The sequence below is a fragment of the Alligator mississippiensis genome, chromosome 1, assembly GCF_030867095.1.
Source record: "Alligator mississippiensis isolate rAllMis1 chromosome 1, rAllMis1, whole genome shotgun sequence".
Lineage (NCBI taxonomy): Eukaryota > Metazoa > Chordata > Crocodylia > Alligatoridae > Alligator > Alligator mississippiensis.
This window is the reverse complement of record NC_081824.1, coordinates 17713571-17734441: the sequence shown is the minus strand read 5'-3', so window position 1 is coordinate 17734441 and position 20871 is coordinate 17713571. Positions and strand designations below refer to the sequence as shown.

Sequence of the window (20871 nt, the reverse complement as noted above, 5' to 3'; positions counted from 1 at the left end):
GACATTGTAAGGCTGGTGTTACTGCTCTAATAAAAGATATTGGATTCACCCAAAGAACCTTGTCTGCCTATGTCCTTACACGAACACGGCTACAACCTACACCCCTGAAACACACTCAACTTAACACTTACTAAATGCAGTTAAAATGTGAGAAAACCCACATTCAAGCAGTTTAGTTCATCTTAAATGCCATTGTGGCACTGCAAAGTTGTAAGCGTTATCTAACATACTAACTTTAATACTTACTAACTCAACAGAGTCCCAGTGATTTGCAACTGTTGCAACTGACCCTGTGACTACACTGTATCAGGGTCCACCTCAGGAAGCTAGCTTGGGAGACCTGGCTGTATGTCCACTTCTAACTGCAAAGAAAAATTTCTGCAGAGTAAAATTGAAACTAGTCTGACATTACCAGGAATATCCACATCCTGTTTGTGAGTTAAGTAGTTCACATATGAATATATGACTTCCTATAAGCTCATGAATAAAATATGTTATTTATATGCAAGGGAAAGTGATTTCTGTGGGTGATATCTTTTATTGGACCAATTCCATAGTTTTGATAGACATAGACAAGCTTTTGAATACAATGTTTTCTTCTTCAGGTCTGAAAGAAAAGCAGGCACAGGGAAAGATTAAAAACAGTTTGTAGGGTTGTGGAATTGGAGAAGAGAAAATCCCAAAGGCAGCAGATAAGCAGGCCATTCACTTCACCCCCACCCACAACAACTTCACTTCCAACAGCTAACACTTCCTCTAAACCATGAGCACAAATATGGGAACAAAAATGCCCCTCAAAGATGACCCCTCTTCATAAGCCACCTGAGGAAGAATTTTTAGAAAACTGTACAGCCACTCTAGCTGCATTACTGCAATGATATTTTCATCAAGTGGCCCCAGTGTGGGCATAGGGAAAACTCTCCTGCTACCAAAGCTACCCAGCCCATGCTGGACTGATGCCAAGTTTTTCTAGCCTACAACTTGAAAAGTCTGGCCACAGCACAGTCCTCCAGTATTTGAGGGTGCTTTGATCTCCCCCTTGTCCAGGGAGGCAGTGTGTTGCTTGGACTGGACTCGACTGCTCCAGCTGAGCCAGAAACAGAACACTTCCCTTTCACAGTCCTAACAGGGATACCCAGGGTGACTCTGAGCAGTCTAGGTCAGCCAGTCACATGGCTGCCTGTGCACTGCTGCCATCTCTCTCAAGGCCAACTGAGGGAGAGTGCAGAGCACGTTGAGATTTGTGCATGGAGGCCCCCTGACTCTGCAGTGTCAGCACTATCTCCTCCTTAGGACTCAACATTCAAGCATCTGCCCAGGCATCTCCAGTTTAGTTTTTCTATCAGAAAAACAAACCCGAGAGAATTCTCCCCGGTCACTTGAACACGTGTATGCTGCCACTGACTCTAAATCCTTGCCAAGCAGCATGGGTAACACACTGAGTGAAGAATTGAGACACCTGGCTTCCATGCCTGGTTCTGCCACTGAGCAATTGCTTGACCTTGGGCAGTCACTTTAATTCTGCTTCCCTTATTATCCCTTATCCATCCTGCCTATGTGTATTTAACATCAGGACTTCAGTTTTGGTTAGATTTTCTGAGTACTAACTTATATTTTTCATTTGAATGAAAATCAGGATAGCACATAACATTTCCAGTAGCATTCCAGCTTCAAAGGTACAAACTAGTGGCTAATTTAGAAACAAAGCTTGCCAGAGTGTAATACTCACTTAGATGTCAGCAAGTCTTCTGAGCTTTTCGACTAAATATTAAGAGATCTTTAAGAAAGGTGATGTCCTTGACACATTTTTTCAAGAGGCGTTTGTGTGTGCAAACAATTCCTTCTTTATTCAGCTGTCTTTTATACATTATGAGGTGATGTCGTACTGAAAGGACCAACAGAAATACATCGGTACTCTTCAACTATAGTTACATTCGTATTCAGTCCTCATTGCCTGAGATGAGCAGCAATTTGCCTCGTTGATTGATTGTTCACACCGTGTAGGTGGTCTCAGTGGATTCATACAGGCAGGTTATGCTTTGGAGATCATAAGCAGGGTAGTTGTTAGATTCTTCAGGGCTCCATTGTTCCAAAAGCTTAGCAGAATCAGTCCAATATTGCTGCCTTTAAGACAATCTCAATGAGTGTGGTCTGAAAAGGTGATTTTGGGACTAATGTACATCTCATTCCCAATTCTGGTAAGTATGACTGGCTGAAACTGGGAGGAAATTTGAAAATGAATCAGTCTTGAAAAAAAATGAGGTATTTTCAGTTTTGCTCTGAAGTTATATCATAGCTACTCACTAAAAGAATGTGCTCTATAGTTACAGCTAATGAATTAACATAAGAATCATTTTTATTTCCTCAAAAAAAAAAATCGCCCAAAAAACTTTTACTTGGAACTTATTTAATAAAATAGATTAAGTTTTAGCAAGTTCTATGAATAATATCTAAAAAATATCCATTTCATCATCTGTGAAGAAGGATGAACAAAGAGGAATTAAAATAGAGAGCTCTCAGGTGTATGCATTAAAATGTGTCCTTTGAAAAGTCTAAAGAACAGAGCAACTGGTAAGTGATCTCTGCAATATCTAACAAGTATATTGTAGCAAATGATCTTATTTCCCCTTGCATATGAACCAAGTTAATTGCTGCAGGCAAAAAAGTAGTGTTAATTGTAAGTTTATGTAATAGAAAAGCATCTACCTTCCTACCTATCTTCAGTATATCCTAAAATTACTGTAGGCTTTAAATTATAAGTGACAAGTGATTTTGCAGTACATCATTGTTAGGGTCAAACTCAATACATCTTTAAGACCTCAAGTGAACTCTTGGTTCCACTGAAGTCCAGAGCAAAATTGCCAATGACTTCACTAAAACTAGGGTTTCCCCCTCTGGTACTCAGTGCAATCATTGCTTTCATTTCATTCTGTTGTGTCTAGGAACCCCCTGATCAGACTGAAAATATGTTTGGGGTTGACAGTTCTAACTTTGCTTGTCCATTTTGATTTAGTTTTTCCAGAGTAGGCACAGCTCATGTTGCCACTGCAAAACAGCTACATTGACAGTAAAACATCTCTACATCGGACACATCTAAAATAATCCCCTTCTGGCAAGGGATGGGGGAAGTCTTTCCTTGAAAACCCCTGAACTCAGAGTTTTGGACACTTTCTCAAATAGTTCACATTTGTTTTCTTTGCAGGGCGATGACTTAATGTTTTTAAAAGTTATCATCTGTTTTACATCATGAAATGTTGGTTTAATTATGGTCAGGAAGATATTTTTTTAACAGATGGGACTCAGATGCCATGCTGATGCCAGATGCATATAAGAATCTATCTATCTATCTATCTATCTATCTATCTATCTATCTATCTATCTATCGTCTCACAAACCTTGTTTACATGTGCATTTGAGCACCTGCACCCATTCAATGGCCAGCTAAGTGAGGCCAAGAGGATTTAGCAATGCTGCCAACCCCTAAGTTATGAATATGGAAACCCAGGTAGTGATCTGTCATTCTCTCGAATATAACGATGAGAAAAGTGAACCTAGACACAATGATTAGGGTGCAGACCATCTGTGACGTATGTCACATCAGCACAACTGCTTTTAGCTGGCATCTCTTATTCTGTGCACATTGTGTTGATTGACAGGGGCCCAACATGTTGATTCATGCTATTTAATTACTAAGTCAATGGCTAAAAAGGTTAGGGCCATCCATGATTTGATCACAGATGAGGTTCCTGACTTTGCATACATTACCAACGTCTGCCTGGCTGACACTGTAAAACCATTATCGGCCCAGATGTCTCCTCTGAATCTTGGCTAATGGGGGACTGAAAAATGGAAGATACACAATACAGCTTCTTACTAGAGCAGACAAAGGCATGAAAACAACTTAACAGCAGGAAGTGGAAGTAGGGAAAGTTTGAAAGAGAAAAAAGACATATTTTTAAAAATGCGTGTAAACTTACCTGTCACAGAGCACCTAGGTACCCTGCTCCTAAGAAGGAAAAAACTGAGAGGGAAGGAGCCCTAGCAGTGGGTAAGGAGCCCACCTGTTGATCACTAGGGCGACCAGAGTAGTTAGTGCCCACACCTGCCAGCGGTCACCTGACTGAAAGGGGCAGGGCCTGGCTCCCATATAAAGCCCAAGGGCTGAGGCCAGGCTGGAAGTTCCCTGCCAGCAGCCAAGGAGGAAGGAGCTCTCTCCCATGGAAGAGAGGAGAGTCTGACTCAAGGAGCAGTGTCTGACATGGCTGAGGGATGGAGTATTTCCCGGTAGGCTGGAATGTTGTCATGCCCAGGCGGCTTCTGTTTAAGTTATACCCGAAGGGCTTGAGTTTTGTTTACTGTTTAAAACCGGTGGTTTGGGTGAGGCTATTAGGGGTTGGAGAAGGCCTCATAGGGGACCCACAGCAGTGTGGGGACCCCAGCGCCAGTGAGAGTGCAGCAGTCGTGTTGCACTGACCCCAGCCCCAGAAAGGGGGCAGTTGAGAGGCCCCAGAGAGAGGGGCTTTGATGAGAGGCCCCAGAGAAGGGGGCAGCGTTATTGTGGAGAGGCCCCAGAGAAGGGGGCGGCATAGATGAGCGCCAGAGAGAGGGCGGCATAGATGAGCACCAGAGAGGGTGCCAAGTGAGACCAGGGCCACGGAGAGCCTGAGCGCCAGAGAGGGTGCAGAGCTAGACAGGGCCATTCAGGGCCCAGAGAGGACAAGGGGGCTGAATTATAACAGGGCCAGGACAGAACAACGTCTATTCCATCTGCGAGGCTTGGGGTATGGTAAAGGGGTGGTTGGAGGCACGCATAGCCCATAAGGCTAGGGTGTCCCCCTGCAGCACCCATTGCAGAAAGGTACCCATGAGGGGTCTGGGAAACCACGGGGACTGAGTGTCCATCAAGAAGTGACCAAGACAGCATAAAAGGCAGCCTCCCAAATATATGGTGTCATCAAAGACGTGGTGGATGAGAATTTGAGGGTGCCCTTGGCCCAACTTGGCACGGGAAGGGGGCCTTGAGATCACGGCCCTTCTGCAGGACCCCGCACTGTGACATGACCATTGGAGCAACTCACCAAAAAATGTGAGGCATTTGGGTATGCACGGCAACTCTAAAACACATAATGTATAACCTCAGCAAGTTGCGTGATTGGAACAGCCAAAATCATAGCATGAAATTAGCACCACACATTCCAGTTATGGAAAATAAGAAAGTTTATTAGAATCAAAGTTCTTTTTTTCCCTTTTTAAAAAATTTGTCTGAATAATTACTCATTCAAGAATAAATCTGAATAAAAGCAGTTCTACTGATTTATTACTAATTATTTTTAGCAAGTCCAGCAGTCCATTCATATTTAAAAAAAAAACAACATTTAATCAGTTTAGGCTTGTGTTTATTTCATTTCAATGAGACTTAAACATATCCAATAAAAGACTTATGATACATCTATAAGGCATTACGTAGCACCATGCATAGTGATGAAGCCATCTCTGAATGAGCAAGGTTGGACATTGAAGCAATATAGCTAACTTAATGTGGTACTCTACTTGAGTTAATTTAACCTACAGAAAAGGGTAAATAAACCTGTTTCCAGGGTTACTTGGGGAGCCACCTTTCCCAAAAAGTAAACAGAAACAATGATATTATAGACAGAAACGAGAGGGTAAGGTAACTAGTAGGGTGAAAGTGCTAGACTTTAGGAAAGCTGATCTCAATGCACTCAGGCGATTAGTCAAGGAAGCACTGCAGAGTAGGAGTTTTGATGGGATGGGAGCCCAAGAAGGGTGGCTGTGCCTAAAGGAAATGATCCTTCGGGCACAAAGCATGACGATCCCAGAGCGAGGCAAAAGAGGGAAAGGGGCCAGGAGGCTTCCATGGCTGACCAGAGAAATCCAGGGCAGCCTAAGGGCCAAAAGGAGAGCACATAAAAAGTGGAAACAGGGTGAGATCACTAAAGATGAATATACCTCCTCTGCTCGTGCTTGTAGGGAGGCAGTTAGGCGGGCCAAGGCTACCATGGAGCTGAGGATGGCAACCCAAGTAAAGGACAACAAAAAATTGTTTTTTAGATATATTGGGAGTAAAAGGAAGGCCCAGGGAGGAATAGAACCGCTGCTAAATGGGCAGAAACAATTGGTGACAGACAGGGGGGACAAGGCTGAACTCCTCAACAAGTTCTTTGCCTCAGTGTTCCTAAGCGAGGGACACGACAAGTCTCTCAATGGGGTTGTAGAGAGGCAGCAGCAAGGAGCCAGACTTCCATACATAGATCCTGAGGTGGTGCAGAGTCACTTGGAAGAACTGGATGCCTTTAAGTCGGCAGGCCCGGATGGGCTCCATCCGAGGGTGCTGAAGGCACTGGCCGACATCATTGCAGAGCCACTGGCGGGAATATTCGAACGCTCGTGGTGCATGGGCCAAATCCCAGAAGACTGGAAAAGGGCTAACGTGGTCCCCATTTTCAAAAAGGGGAGGAAGGAGGACCCGGGCAATTATAGGCCGGTCAGTCTCACCTCCATCCTTGGTAAAGTCTTTGAAAAAATTATCAAGGCTCACATTTGTGAGAGCCCGGCAGGACAAATTATGCTGAGGGGAAACCAGCATGGGTTTGTGGCGGGCAGATTGTGCCTGACCAACCTAGTCTCTTTCTATGACCAGGTTACGAAACGCCTGGACACAGAAGGAGGGGTGGATGTCGTATACTTAGACTTCAGGAAGGCCTTCGATACGGTATCCCACCCCATACTGGTGAACAAGTTAAGAGGCTGTGATGTGGATGACTGCACGGTCCGGTGGGTGGTGAATTGGCTAGAGGGTCGCACCCAAACAGTAGTGGTAGATGGGTCGGTCTCGACCTGGAAGGGTGTGGGCAGTGGGGTCCCGCAGGGCTCGGTCCTTGGACCGATACTCTTTAATGTCTTCATCAGCGACTTGGACGAGGGAGTCAGATGTACTCTGTCCAAGTTTGCAGATGACACAAAGCTATGGGGAGAAGTGGACACGCCGGAGGGCAGGGAACAGCTGCAAGCAGACCTGGATAGGTTGGACAAGTGGGCAGAAAACAACAGGATGCAGTTCAACAAGGAGAAATGCAAAGTGCTGCACCTAGGGAGGAAAAATGTCCAGCACACCTACAGCCTAGGGAATGACCTGCTGGGTGGCACAGAGGTGGAAAGGGATCTTGGAGTCCTAGTGGACTCCAAGATGAACATGAGTCGGCAGTGTGACGAAGCCATCAGAAAAGCCAATGGCACTTTATCGTGCATCAGCAGATGCATGACGAATAGGTCCAGGGAGGTGATACTTCCCCTCTATAGGGCGTTGGTCAGACCGCAGTTGGAGTACTGCGTGCAATTCTGGGCGCCACACTTCAAGAAGGATGCGGATAACCTGGAGAGGGTACAGAGAAGGGCAACTCGTATGGTCAAGGGCCTGCAGACCAAGCCCTACGAGGAGAGACTAGAGAAACTGGACCTTTTCAGCCTCCGCAAGAGAAGGTTGAGAGGCAACCTTGTGGCTGCCTTTAAGTTCATCACGGGGGCACAGAAGGGAATTGGTGAGGATTTATTCACCAAGGTGCCCCCGGGGGTTACAAGAAACAATGGCCAGAAGCTAGCAGAGAGCAGATTCAGATTGGACATTAGGAAGAACTTCTTCACAGTTCGAGTGGCCAAGGTCTGGAACGGGCTCCCAAGGGAGGTGGTGCTCTCCCCTACCCTGGGGTTCTTCAAGAGGAGGTTAGACGAGTATCTAGCTGGGGTCATCTAGACCCAGCACTCTTTCCTGCTTATGCAGGGGGTCGGACTTGATGATCTATTGAGGTCCCTTCCGACCCTAACATCTATGAATCTATGAATCTATGATATTCCTCACTGCTATCATCGGACGTCTCCAAAGTCATGTCTTCCATGTTCATGGCATTAGAACCCAAACCAAACTTCTCATTGACTAAGCTATTGACATCCCTACCCTGTTATATGGGTGTGAAACTTGGACGACATTTCAGAAACACAGAAAGCTTTGAAACTTTACCATCAACAATGTCTTCAGAAAATCCTCCATGTCAATTAGAAGGACAGAAGAATGAACACCAGCCTTCTGGTTCAAGCAAACATCACCGTCATTGAAGCCATGGTTATAAGTACCAGCTTCATTGGACAGGGCATGTCATAAAGATGCCTGACAGCCAGCTCCCAAAACAGGTTCTATACACTCATTGGTGGGCACCAATGATGCTCACTGACGGGCACCACTCTAGAGGTGAGCAAAAGAAAAGATTCAAGGACACTTTTAAGGCCAATCTATAGAAAAGTTACATTATCATCAGTACCTAGGGGATTCAAGCACTGAACCATCCCCAGTAGTGCCATGCTCTATGATAAGACATTCATCATTTTGAGCAAAGACACCTCACTATGGAGGCAGATAGATGAGTCAGACAAAGGAAAAGAGCTGTGACCTGCCATAACCAGGATTTCCTCCTCCTTCCTGGAGCTACTTCCCATGTTTGCAATTAAACACATAGATCTCAGATTGGCCTCCTCAGTCATCTATGAATTTACCAATGACTTCCTTATTTACTAAAAGACTTTCATCCTTGTATCAATGAGGTAGCACCATGAATAGAAACCCAAGTCATGTCTGAATGAGCTAGCTTGAGTGCTTGAGCAGTATAGCTGCATTAGTGTGCCACTCTCTGGGTGCACCTACAGGAGACATTTACTGTGCAGTAGACTAATTAGCTGAGCTGTAAAAGTTGTATATCCACACGTGCACCTCTATTAGGCTGGAGTAAGATAATTAACTCCACAGCAGGAAAGTACTTGTAAATACTTGTAAGTATTTACAAGTACTATCCTGCTGTGGAGTAAAAAACTCCACAGCAGCACATATGTAGACACTGCCCCAACTGGATGGGGCATGAAGGTGCTTCAATGAAGGGGCTGCTTGCAGGCTAGCCTCGTGCTGAAGCAACCTGATTCATAGTTTCATAGATTTTAGGGCTGGAAGGGAACTCCAAGATCATCAAGTCCAGCCCCCTGCCCCAGGGGCAGGAAGTCAGCGAGGGTCAAGGACCCCAGCAAGATAAGCATCCAAGCATTTTTTGAATAAGTCCAGAGTAGGTGCCAGCACCACCCCTGGAGGAAGTCTATTCCAGGTCTTGGTGGCTCAGACACGAAAGAAATTTTTTCTTATGTCCAGCTTAAAATGCTCTTGTAGGAGTTTATGACCGTTTGTTCTTGTTTTTCCTTGGGGTGCTCTAGTGAACAGACGTTCTCCCAAATCCTGATAAACACCCCTTATATACTTATAGGTAGCCACCAGGTCCCCCCTGAGCCTGCACTTTTCCAGACTGAAGAGTCCCATGGCTCTCAGCGTCTCTTCATAAGGCCTATTCTCTTGCCTTCTGATCATGCCCCAGCCAGCCCCTTCACAGCATATTGGGCTAGGGGGAGCAGCCCCAGGCTGGCAGGCTGATCTCCTGGCCCCTTTGCCAGCTGGAGCTGCTCCAATCCAGGTCAACATGCTGCAATCTCAGGCACGCTTGTAAAAGCACACCTGGGACAATAAACTACCATGCAATAAGCACTGAAGTTTATTTCAGTGCATTAATATGCACATGAAGACGCACTCCTTCTGGGTTAATTCAACCTGTTGACAAGGGTAAATTAACCTGTTTCCAAGGTGAGGCAGAAGCTCGGCAGTTCCTCAGTCAGCACCTCAACTCCACCAAAGTCTTGCTTTGGGTGTTCAAGTTCTCTACTAGGTCTACCCCAGAGGACAGATTCTATCCCATCTCTTAGGCACAAATGGACCTAGGCAACTATGTGTGATCCTATTCCATCCTTCTTAAATCTCTGAGAAATATTATTGTAAATGGTGGGTGGGTCCCTCTCTTCCTGGCTCCTTTTTTGTGACTTACTCTTAAAGGTAACAAAACAGTGGGTGAGTCTACACAAGACACTACAGTGAGGTAGCATTGGCAGGCATGAACCATAATGCCAGTGCTATGGTGCAGTAACAATGAGGTACTTCGCAGTAGCTCACTGCTACTGCTCATGAGCATTGGAAACAACCTACGTGCCACCGGAACTGTACAGTAATGGCAGTTACTGCACAGTCATTTTGTACTTCCTAAAGCAAGTACTAAATGACTGTGTAGTAACAACTGCACAGTTGGCCTCACATGTCGACGCACCCAGAGTGTTACAAAAGTGAATGGATTTTCAAGGACTAGACCAGCATGGAACAGAATCACTCCTTTCAGGAGTCAGGACAGCAGGCAGGCTAAGTTGCCGGTTACCTAAGTAGGCCTGGCTGCAGGAGCCTAACTGCCCCCGATCTCAGCTTCATGGCTATGTCAGTCTGAAGGCCCTTTCAGTGTCCTGGAGCCTACTCATCAGAACAGATGCCTCTTGGTTTAGGCTTCGGCTTCCAACTCCTTTTTTCTAGTCTCCCAGTTCCAATTCCTGGTTCCTATTGGTTGCTAGTTTCTTGTTCCTTGGTCCTATTCATTGGTTTCCTGGCTTCATTCTTCTTCTTGGCTTCTGCCCATTGGCCACTTCCTTTTCTCCAGCCTTGCTGGCTCCTGACTTTTCCCCTTACTCCTAATCCACTCTAAACCCCTGGCTTCTGACAACTAACTCATGGTTTCTTGATCACCCAGACTCTACTCCCTTACTGCCTGCCTGCTCTGGACCCCCAGGCTAGTGACTCTAGTTTGGATTCCTGCTTCTTGCTCCTGGCCCTGCAGTTCCACCCCAGTGATTGCCAAATTCTTGCTCTGTTAGAGACTTTGGCTTTACAACCCACCTGCTCTTGATTCCTGCCAGCTCCTGATTCCCTGAGTGATGACTCTACTATGGATCTTGCCTGTTCCTGACCTTGACTGCTGCTGCTCCCCTTGGTTGTGACTAGGTCAAGCTCCGATTGCCCATATCCTGGTTGTAGCCCTGACACATAGGCAGCTAAGTCCACCTGGGCATCTAACAAGTAGAATAAAATGTAGCCCCAAGTGCTTTGCTCCATATGAATAAATTTAATGAATCCAGTAGTTCAATAATTGATCACTGATTATATTTTTTAGCTTTAATAACTCCAGTTACCACAGTATTCTTTTAGTATGCCCTATATGAAATAGAGAGAGGTCAAAAGGATGCAGTATTAGATTGCTGTTGTTGTACTTTTCCTTACCTCCTTTTTTTCAGAAACCCAGAAAAATTAAAATAGAGAACTGTCTATGAAACAATGTACTGCTGTTTAATATCAGTTTGTTTCTAGTGCATTCTGGGCATGTTGACTGCCTTTGCTAACAGTTTTCCTCTGTTTGCTTGCGGTTACGTAATTGTTCAATTTAGCTTGTGAGTTTCAAGGTCAACCTGAAGTCAATTCAAGATTACCAAGATTTAGTTCCTATCAAACAGGAACAGAATTTCAAAATACTGTAAGCAATTTTTTTCGTGCGTGTCAAGGGGTGTTCAATTTTTTTTCTATTGTATTTTATAAGCGTAGAAGATAAACTAATTGTATGGACTAGGCAATCTGTCTAGAAACTGCCAAAATACCCATGTTTAATCAAGTTACTCAACCTTCCTGATACCTGAAAAAATATTGGCCAACTTATTTTTCAGTTAAATCCTTCAGGCAATACACTGCCCAGAGTTACATCAATTATAGTCTCATCAGAATTCAACCCCACTGCCAGTGTATATGGAAGAGAGCTGAGAACATAAAAAGTCAAGATAAACGGAGAGCAACGAAGAGGAAAAGATCCCTACACTGTGCTGCTGACTTTATTTTCTTGACTTTAAACTTCCAGCCACTGGCTCCAAAGTACATAGTAGACAAATAGCAGAGTGTACATGTAATTCAACATGTGTGGTATTTGTGAGTGCGTGTGTGTGTGTGTGTATGTGTGTGTGTGTGTGCATACACATACACACAAGTATGAGTAAATTAGAACTGGTTAGAACATTATTTTCTTATAGGAAATTTAGAGGTTTGGGAAAACTATAAATCCAAAATATTATAGCTAAAAATTGACATAAGCATATTCCATCCTGAAACCTGAAATATTTTGATTGCAATATTCATGCACTATAGTTACTCCTTTTGGTGACCAAAAATAGTAATTACAGAGTAATCATGTTACTGTGGCGTATCAGACAATGTGGAAGTCAGTTGGGCTAATAGACCAATAGAGGAAAATGGGAACAGGAGACACCTGAAACTCCAATGAAGCATCAGAGCCACAATTTAGAATCCAAATATAGTTAGCACTTAAGCAAAAAGAAAAAAAAAATCACACATTTTAAAGAAAATCAGACATAACATCTTCCTTTAACTAAATAGTCTACTTTGCATCACAAAAACAGTTTTGATAAAAAATTCTGACCAGTCCTAGAAAAGACATATATGTACATGTGCACCGTAGTGTACATATATCATAGAGCAGGAGGCTGGAAAAGACCTCAAGAGTCCAACGCCCTGCTCAAGGCAGGATCATTGTGCCTAAACCATCACAATAAAACAATAATTTGCCTCTTCAAGTAGTATCATATTTTTAGTTTCACACGGGGCACATCTACACATAAAATTAATGTAACACAATAAACTCTGGCACATATTGTGCTGGAGTTTATTGCTCCTGCGTGTCACGTTTACATGTGCACCCGGGACCACAGCATGTTGAGGCAAGTTGGAGTAGCCCTGGCTAGCAGGAGACCGTGGGGGCAAGCTGGCCAGCCCAGGGCTCAATGTGCTAAGGAGGGGCTGGCTGGGGCACGAGACTGCTCCAGTGTGGGGCTAGCCAGCAGGAAGCCCCCGTGCTGAAGCACCCTTGTGCCTCAGCCAGCCCTGTCAGTGTCTACATGTACATTGCTGCACACTGTTTACAAGTACTTGTATTTACCAGTACTATCCTACAGCAGAGTTAATTAATTTACTGTGTTCTAATAGGCCTGCACATATAAACGCTGAGGGTGCCTATACATGTTCAGTGAAGCGGATCTGATGTGCTGTAATTACAGTGCGTCAGAGCAGTCTCAATAGTCTTTCCTGCCCAGAGCAGGGGGGCTGGACCCAATCATCTCATGAGGTCCCTTCCAGTCCTGAACTTCTGTGAATCTGTGTGTGAATCTGTGAGTCTGCTGGAGCATGGTAATTACCGCACTCCAGCAGACTCCAGTGTCACATGTACCAGTGTCCCTGCACTGGAAAATAGTGGTGTGGGCACTTTAACTAAAGTTCATTCGATGACGCTGATACACATGATGCTCGGGCACTTTTATTAGGGTGGCTGTCAGAGCTGTTCTAATTAAAGTGTCCCCCAACTCCCGGAGCACATATATAAACACCTTGAGACTTTACTCCTGTGGAGCTTATTAGGCAGGTCTTTTTCAGTAACTGTCCCATGTAGATGCACCCACAGAGTTGCACACCTAGGCTAGGGACTGAAACGACACATAAACCAGTACAAGTGATCAAAAACCAGTTCAAATCTGTAACACAACAAAAGTTCAGTGCCTATAAACTGCTTTCAAACTGGCCAAAACCAGTTTACCATAAACCTGAATGAATGCAGCAGCAGACTTACATGATTTAGGTCAGATCAATGTATTGAATTTCTGTCCCAGATCAGCCCCAGATTCATGTTAACTCATAGACCCCCAGCATCTCAGGATGCTTTGCACCTCCCTCTCAAGTCTTGGCCCAAGCTGTATACTCCAGCTGAGAAGGGAGGCATGCTCTAGTTCCCCCCTGCCCAGGTCCTATCCTGAGCCACTTCAGGCATATGGTTGTATTCTGGAATCAAAAGTGAATGTCTGTTCACTTCCTTATTAGTTCAATCTGTGCAGCTTAGACTACCCTGCAAAGACTGAATCAGTTCATTTTTTACTGTCTTTACTTAGCTGTAGTCAAAATGTGTACGATCACCATGCTGGCATTTAGCTATGGGCCAGAAAAAGTATTGCTTGTGTCAAATCACAAAATGGTTTTTATAACACAGTTTAAGAGAACATGTATTAAAAAAACTCAGTGTTATTTAATATCAGAAAGTCTTGAAGATATTTTTATCCTCCCTTTAAAACAGGTCTGTGGAATCAGTTTAAAATTTCACTAAAGATGGATATAAATGAGACACGAGTGGCAAACACATTATCAATAACCCATGACACAAGATGAGTATATTCTAGTAAAATGTTTCTGGCTCTCTCTAATCTCTGCCAGAATTAACTACCATTTTATAAGCTTAGAAGTTCAGTGAGGAACCTAAATGCACTTATAAAACATTCTGTCATGTAAGCATACTGCATCCACTACACACATACATTCTGAGAGTCACATGAGTTTGCATTAAAGCAACGCCATTACCCGCATATGCCACTACAAAAATAATCATATTTCTGTTGAATAACATCCTTCATTATGTTTCAAGGGTTGCAAAAACACAGCTGGCTGGAAATGCAAATAAAATATTCAGAAATATTCCTCTGAAATGTTAAATATATTCACTTCAACTATGTACATAACTCTGTGTTCACTTTCAGCAAATCTTCAAGTGATAACATTATAATAGCAAACTATTTGCAGAAAGCAAATTTCAAAGTTCCAGGGTTGAGTTATCAGAAAAATTTAATTTTGCATTCATATACAACTGTGGCACTTTTTTTTAATGCTGCTTTCTGACAGTGGTGTACGACACGGTTGGAACGAGCCATCTCCTGGATCCTCTGACAAATGTCCAAAAAGTTTACCATTCCAATCCTACATTCTGAAAATGATACCAAAATCCTGCCCTCTTGCCCAATTACAAAAGATAAACAAAGCCACATGGCTCTTCTAGCCTACTCTATACAGGCAATTCAGCTCAAATTTTCACCTATTTATGCTCATGCCAGACAGTTGACATAATCTTAACTGAATAATCTGAAATGGCAAATACAATTAAATAAATGCCAATCTAACCCCAGACTTTTCAGACACAGCAAATGTTATATAATTTATCCTTGTGAGGAGTTTGTTCATTTCTCCTGAGATGCACAGAGATGAATTTACAGAGTTAAAGCAGAGTTAACTTTAGCTAGCTTCTGTGTGAACTAAGATGTAGTACCTGTTTGTGTCTCTGTACAAGCCCAGACTTTTATTAACTTTCACCTTGTCTATGCTCTCCATCAGCAATTCAAGAAATGGGGTACTTATCAAATTTTGTGACCATTTGACCTTCTTGAAGTTAACACAAAGTCATATTGACCTATTGTTGAAGGCATCAAGAGATTGTTGACTCATTAGATGATGTCTAGATCAGGAATGGTCTAACAATTTGACCCTGAGATCACTGAGGAGCTACATCCCATTAACCTCAAAGAAAGGATAGATGGAGATGGAAAGAGAAATAGAGGACAGAAAAAAGCAGAAGAATAGCAGGAATAACAGCTAGAAAGGATAGGTGAAATACAGCATAATAACTGCAGACTGTTATTTTCAGCTACACCTGTAGTGCACTTTAGACTGTAACTGGTAATAACAGATCACTAACATTTTGACCCCATGCATCCCAGTTCCAACATTTCACCTTGGTCTGAAAAGCTATCCAAGATCAACACTACATCGAGGGAGTGCCATGGCAGTACAAAAGAGCCAAGATATCTAGTAAAAAATCTGTGTCATTACTTTTGGCTTGCATATTTGTGCAGGAATATTCAAATATTATGTTCCAAGGCCTCACCTGATCACCATCAGAAGCACCTCACTTTGGAATTCAATGCATTCAATAAATAGGTCCAGATCCTATTCCAACTAGCAGGCATCTAAGTGGACTTAGGCACTAAGGGCATTTGTACACATATTTGTGCCGCAGCTCCAGTCACTTTTAAAAGCACCTGGAGCTGCTGCACATACATTTGTATAAACAGCGAAATGCTGAGAAAATGGTAGCAGTGCACTTTTGAACTAAAACACATTAAAGGTGTTTTAGTTCAAAAGCGCACCACTGCCATTTTCTCAGCACTGACGTGCATTTCACCATTTATACAAATGCATGTGATGCAGTTCTGGGTGCCTCGGCTTGCTTGTGATGCAACTTGCTTGTGGAGCAGATTAATCAAGTCTGCTCTGATGCACCAGATCTCCAGTACATCAGAAAAGACAAATGTATGTGTATAAATGCCCAAAGTGTGATTCTGTTCCACCCAACTCAAGTCCTGAAAATCTCTCCAACCTCATTTGTAACCCCCCATCCTTTTACCCTTAAGACTGAGTTTAAAAAGAGCAATGAGGAGGAGAAAGGAGATCTACCTAACTGCTGTATTTATTGTTTCTAAGAGACTTGAGTAGGGTGGAGCAGAATTCCACTAAAGTGCCCATGTCTGCTTACATGACTAATAGTTGGAATAAAATCTGTGCTTAGTTTAGGAGAAATAACCCGAAGCACCACTTTCAATGGAGAGCTGGAACACAGCATGTGCACTCCAGGAGGTGAATTCTACTTCACCCTGCAAGGGGCACACAGATCTCCCATTCATGTCAATGGGCAGCAGTTGGGTCCCTCCCCAGATCGATCATCAGGTGCACAGGAGGTGCATAGCTCTCCATTAATGCCAATGGGGAATTTTAACGTGTGCTAAGATATGTTCAGAACAAGGTTCCCTCTAAGCTGTGCATGTGCACAGCCACGCACAAAAAAATATCTTGCCACGCACCAACATTTTACTGCTGTGCACCTGCCCAGAGAGGAGTTGGGCACGGAGTGCAGCGGAGGCACTGGGGCCAATGTCGGACACTTACTGAAGGTAAGCTCCTCACTCCTCGTGCAGGGCAGGCAGTGGCTCTTCCCCGAGGAGAGGCAGGGGAGGGGACAAGGATGGGGGCTGGGGACTGGCGTGGGCTCTGCTAGCTCCAGGGAATTGCTCAGCAGCCCCGCATCACCTTGGGGAGTGAGGAGGCACATGGCATCAGAGCTGGGGAGTGAAGCAGTTCCCCCAGAGCTGGCAGAGCCTGCAAAGCAGTTCCCTGGAGCCAGCAGAGCCCATGCCAGCACCCAGCCCCAGCCCCCAGCCCTGTCTTTCCTCACCTTGGGGAAGACCCGCTGCCTGCTCCACATGAGGACTCACGCGAGGACTCTTACTTACTTTGGTAAGTGTCCCACACCGGCCCCGGTGCCTCCCTTTCAGTTCTACCAATTGATTGTGTCCAGCCCATTGCTGCTCTACAGCACTCCACTACACTGCTCTGGGTAGCAGTTAGCATGGGGAAGGGTGGTGGCTGAACCCTGCCCACTCCCACCTGGACACTTACTGTGGGACACTTACCAGCGGACTGCGCCGAAAGGGGGAGGTGGGACTGAAGCAGCACGCTCACAGAATGAAGTGACGCACTCACGGACTGCTACTCCTTAGAGGATACATTGGTTGAGATGCTCCAAAATCTATTTCCTTCTCACTTCAGACGGCCTGTACATCTTAGCGGAATTTCTTCTCTTGTAGCAGTTGGGGCAAATTTTCTCCTATGCAAGCAGCATAAGGATCCTTTTCATGCATAATTGAAGTACTTGCCCTGGCCATAGAAGACTTGAGCTATAGGTCTCCCACAGTGTCAGAGAGGTTGGGTTCATGCCTCCTGTATCCAGACAGAATACCTGAACTCCTAAATTATAGGGAAGACACTGCTGTGAACTTCTTCCAGCTACCCTCCTCCAGAAGCTGGACCACTAGGTTGCAAAGTGGGAAAGTATCATGGAGCCACAAGAAGAATAAGCAAGAAAGAATATGAGCATTGTCCAGAAAAATAGCCCTTGCCCTTGAAGAAAGAGAGCACTTCTTCTCTGCTCCCAAGGTTCTCTATATGCTTCACCTAATTGCTCCTAAATGCCAAATGAATCACAGACATTGATAGATATCTAGTCATGTCCCCAAAAATATTATTCTAGGTTGCATTTAGTAACACCAGGCAGAATCTGGCCCAATTGTGATGATGATGAGTCAATGCAAGCAGTAGGCTTGCAGTGTGTAGGGTGATGTCAAAACAAATGGATCACCAATTGCTAGTGATTGTTTCTGTGTCTACTCCACTTTCCAGCACAAGCTCTTCTGCAGGGAGGTATCACAGGGAGAGACTTATGTATTTTCAGGAGAGACTTGAGAGTGGAGAAACTTAGCCAACAATCCATAAGACAGGATGGGCTGGTTAAAGAGGGCTGGTCAATGCAGAGCATCATAGATGTGTGACCTTTCCTTTTCTGAGAAGCTTTCTTTTTCTGAGACCTTCAGGCTTGCATGTATCCAGTCCACAAAGCTTTATTTTCCTTTCTCCAAACATAGGCACCCACTCCATCCTGCTAGAGGTTCTGAGTCAAGAAGTGCATTTAATGAAACTACCACTCAGAGGGCACGTGTATATGAGACGCTACAGCGCTGTAGCATTGTGGGGCACAAACTGTGATGGTGGCACAATTGTGAAGCACTAACAAGTAGGGATCTGTGAAATTTCAATGGGTGTTTCTTTTCAAAGGTGTTCTGACTCATTTTGAGCTTGAAGCAGTGAAATCAAAATGAAACGGAAGGCTTCAAAACAGCTTCAAAACGAAACAAGGGCACTCAAAATGTTTCAAAAGTTTTGAAACATTTCAAGTTTCAACCCCATCTTGCTTGCAACTGAACAGAAAGTAAGGAGAGTGAGGGGGACGAGGTGGGAAAGACTGCTCTGATATCGACATCTAGCTCCTGGTTCGATTCCCCGGTTCTTTGATTGCTTCCCCCAGCTCTTGCACTACAATTTTGGGGGGGGGGGGTTACTGAACTTCTGTGCATCAACCTGCCTGCAGTGCTGCCTGCTGAAACCCAGCATGCAGATCTGGGGAACCACGCCCCCAGGAAGAGCTGGGGGAATGAACAGAGATGTGGGGAATTGACCCCGGGGATGGGGAATTGAACCAGGCACTGGAGAATCAAACTGGGGGCTGGGGAATTGAACTAGTGGCTGGAGAATTGACCTGGAAGCTAGGGAATTGAACTGGGAGCTAGGGAATTGAGCCAGGAGTTGGGGAAATAATGTTCAGGGACCTGAACATTCCCCCAGTTCCTGGTTGGATTCCCCAGTAACCCCATCTTTCCTCCAGCTCTCTGATGGCTTCCCCCAGCTCCTCCCCAGGGGCCCGGGTCCAGGCCCCAGATGATGTGGGATGATGATGTGGGATGACAGCAAGCTGCCATTGGCAGCTGGGGAACTGGAAGCTCCAGCTGACATGTGGAGCCGCGTCAGGTCCAGGTCAGTGGACAGTGCCCCTGTTGAGCTGCGCTGCACCCACACTATGGTGTAGCTGCCTTGGGTACCAGGTGGGAGGGACAATCCCCACTGCCCCATGCTGTGTGGGGGGCTCTGCCACAAGCTCTCAGAGGCCCCAATCACCACTGCTAGAGCCAGTGTGTGCAGGGCTTTTTTTTTTTTTTTTTTTTTTTTTTAAAGCCCCACACTGACTGGCTGTAGAGCATGTGGACAACAGCATGCTGCTTCTGTTGGCTGGGGCCAGCGCCAGCACCTGAGTCTGCTTGGCACAGCCTGCACCAAACACTGAGAAGAAGGGGGTATAGCTCAGTGGTAGAGCATTTGACTGCAGATCAAGAGGTCCCTGGTTCAAATCCAGGTGCCCCCTTGTTTTTTTGAGCCCAGTTTTCCTCCTGCCCAGGCGGGGGGTCGGACTTGAAGATCTACCAGGTCCCTTCTGACCCTACTTCTTTGATTCTATGATAAGAACCCAGTGCTGGCGCTGGCCCCAGTTGGCAGCAATGGCCTGTTGTCATCCTGCACACAGATCCAAGGGCCCGTGCCCTCCAGGAGGGCTATGGGGCTGTGCCAGACTACTCGCCCCTGGATCTGTGCGCGGGACGACAGCAGGCTGCCGCTGCCGGCAAGTGATACTAGTTTTGCTTTGGACAGTTTGAGAGGCATTTTCACAAAAAAACCCTGCACTTATCTCCTCGAAACTTGGCAAGCTTCATGCCCTCAGAAGGGGCTATTATCCCTGCAATTTTGATCCAAATCAGGCAAGAAATGACAAAGTTATAGGTATTTTTGTGATTCTCCATTATAGCCAATGGGTGAAACGTCAAAATGCGTCAAAACAGCATTGAAACAACAGTGCTTTGAAACAACAAAACGAAACACTGTCTCTTTGAAACGGCAAAATGGAAGTCATAACGAAACAGTGCTATTTCGCACAGCCCTAGGAATGAGCTACTGCGCAGTAGCATCTAAAAATAACTGTGGTGCAGAAGCATCTAAAAATATCCAGGCGGCGACAGGACTGTGCAGTAATGCTGGTTACTACACAGTCATTTAGTACTTAGTTAAGCAAGTACTATTAAATGATTGCTCAGTAACAATTGCATGGTCCTCTGCATGTGTAGATGGACCCAGAGGCTTTTCAATTAGGGAAGTCCAGATGTCTATTCCAGCCCCACAGGGAAGAAATTTCAGGCAGGCAGACTCTGCCCCCAATGCTGTTCATACAGCTTTCTCAGTGACTCTGAAATGCAAAAAAAACCCCATGTAAACAAGATATTCACTTCCCTGTACCACCAAGTAAGGCTCGCTCTGGCTTATCCTTTCATCCTCAGGATGCTTTCCTTTCCGGCTGCCCCCTGGGTGGCCTCAACAGATAAATGTGCTTGCTGGCCTGTAGCCTGGGGATTGTCTTGTGAGGTGGAAGAGCAGTGTTCAAAGCCCTCTTCGGGGGAAATAAGCCTAGCATCTCAGTTCTGCAGGATGGGTAAGTTCTGCCACCACTAGGCTGCTGGGCAGAAACTGCGACACCTGACTAACCAATAGTTACTAGCTGTGATTTTGGCTGACTACAATTTGGGGGGGGGGGA

At 45.0% G+C, this 20871-nt stretch overlaps 1 non-coding gene across 1 annotated transcript; it reads left to right on the top strand.

Annotated features, from left to right (window-relative positions):
• The first annotated feature begins 19580 nt into the window (after window positions 1-19580).
• Window positions 19581-19652, top strand: TRNAC-GCA (transfer RNA cysteine (anticodon GCA)). Its single transcript has one exon. It is a non-coding gene; the product is annotated as a tRNA-Cys (tRNA).
• The last annotated feature ends 1219 nt before the right edge of the window (window positions 19653-20871 follow it).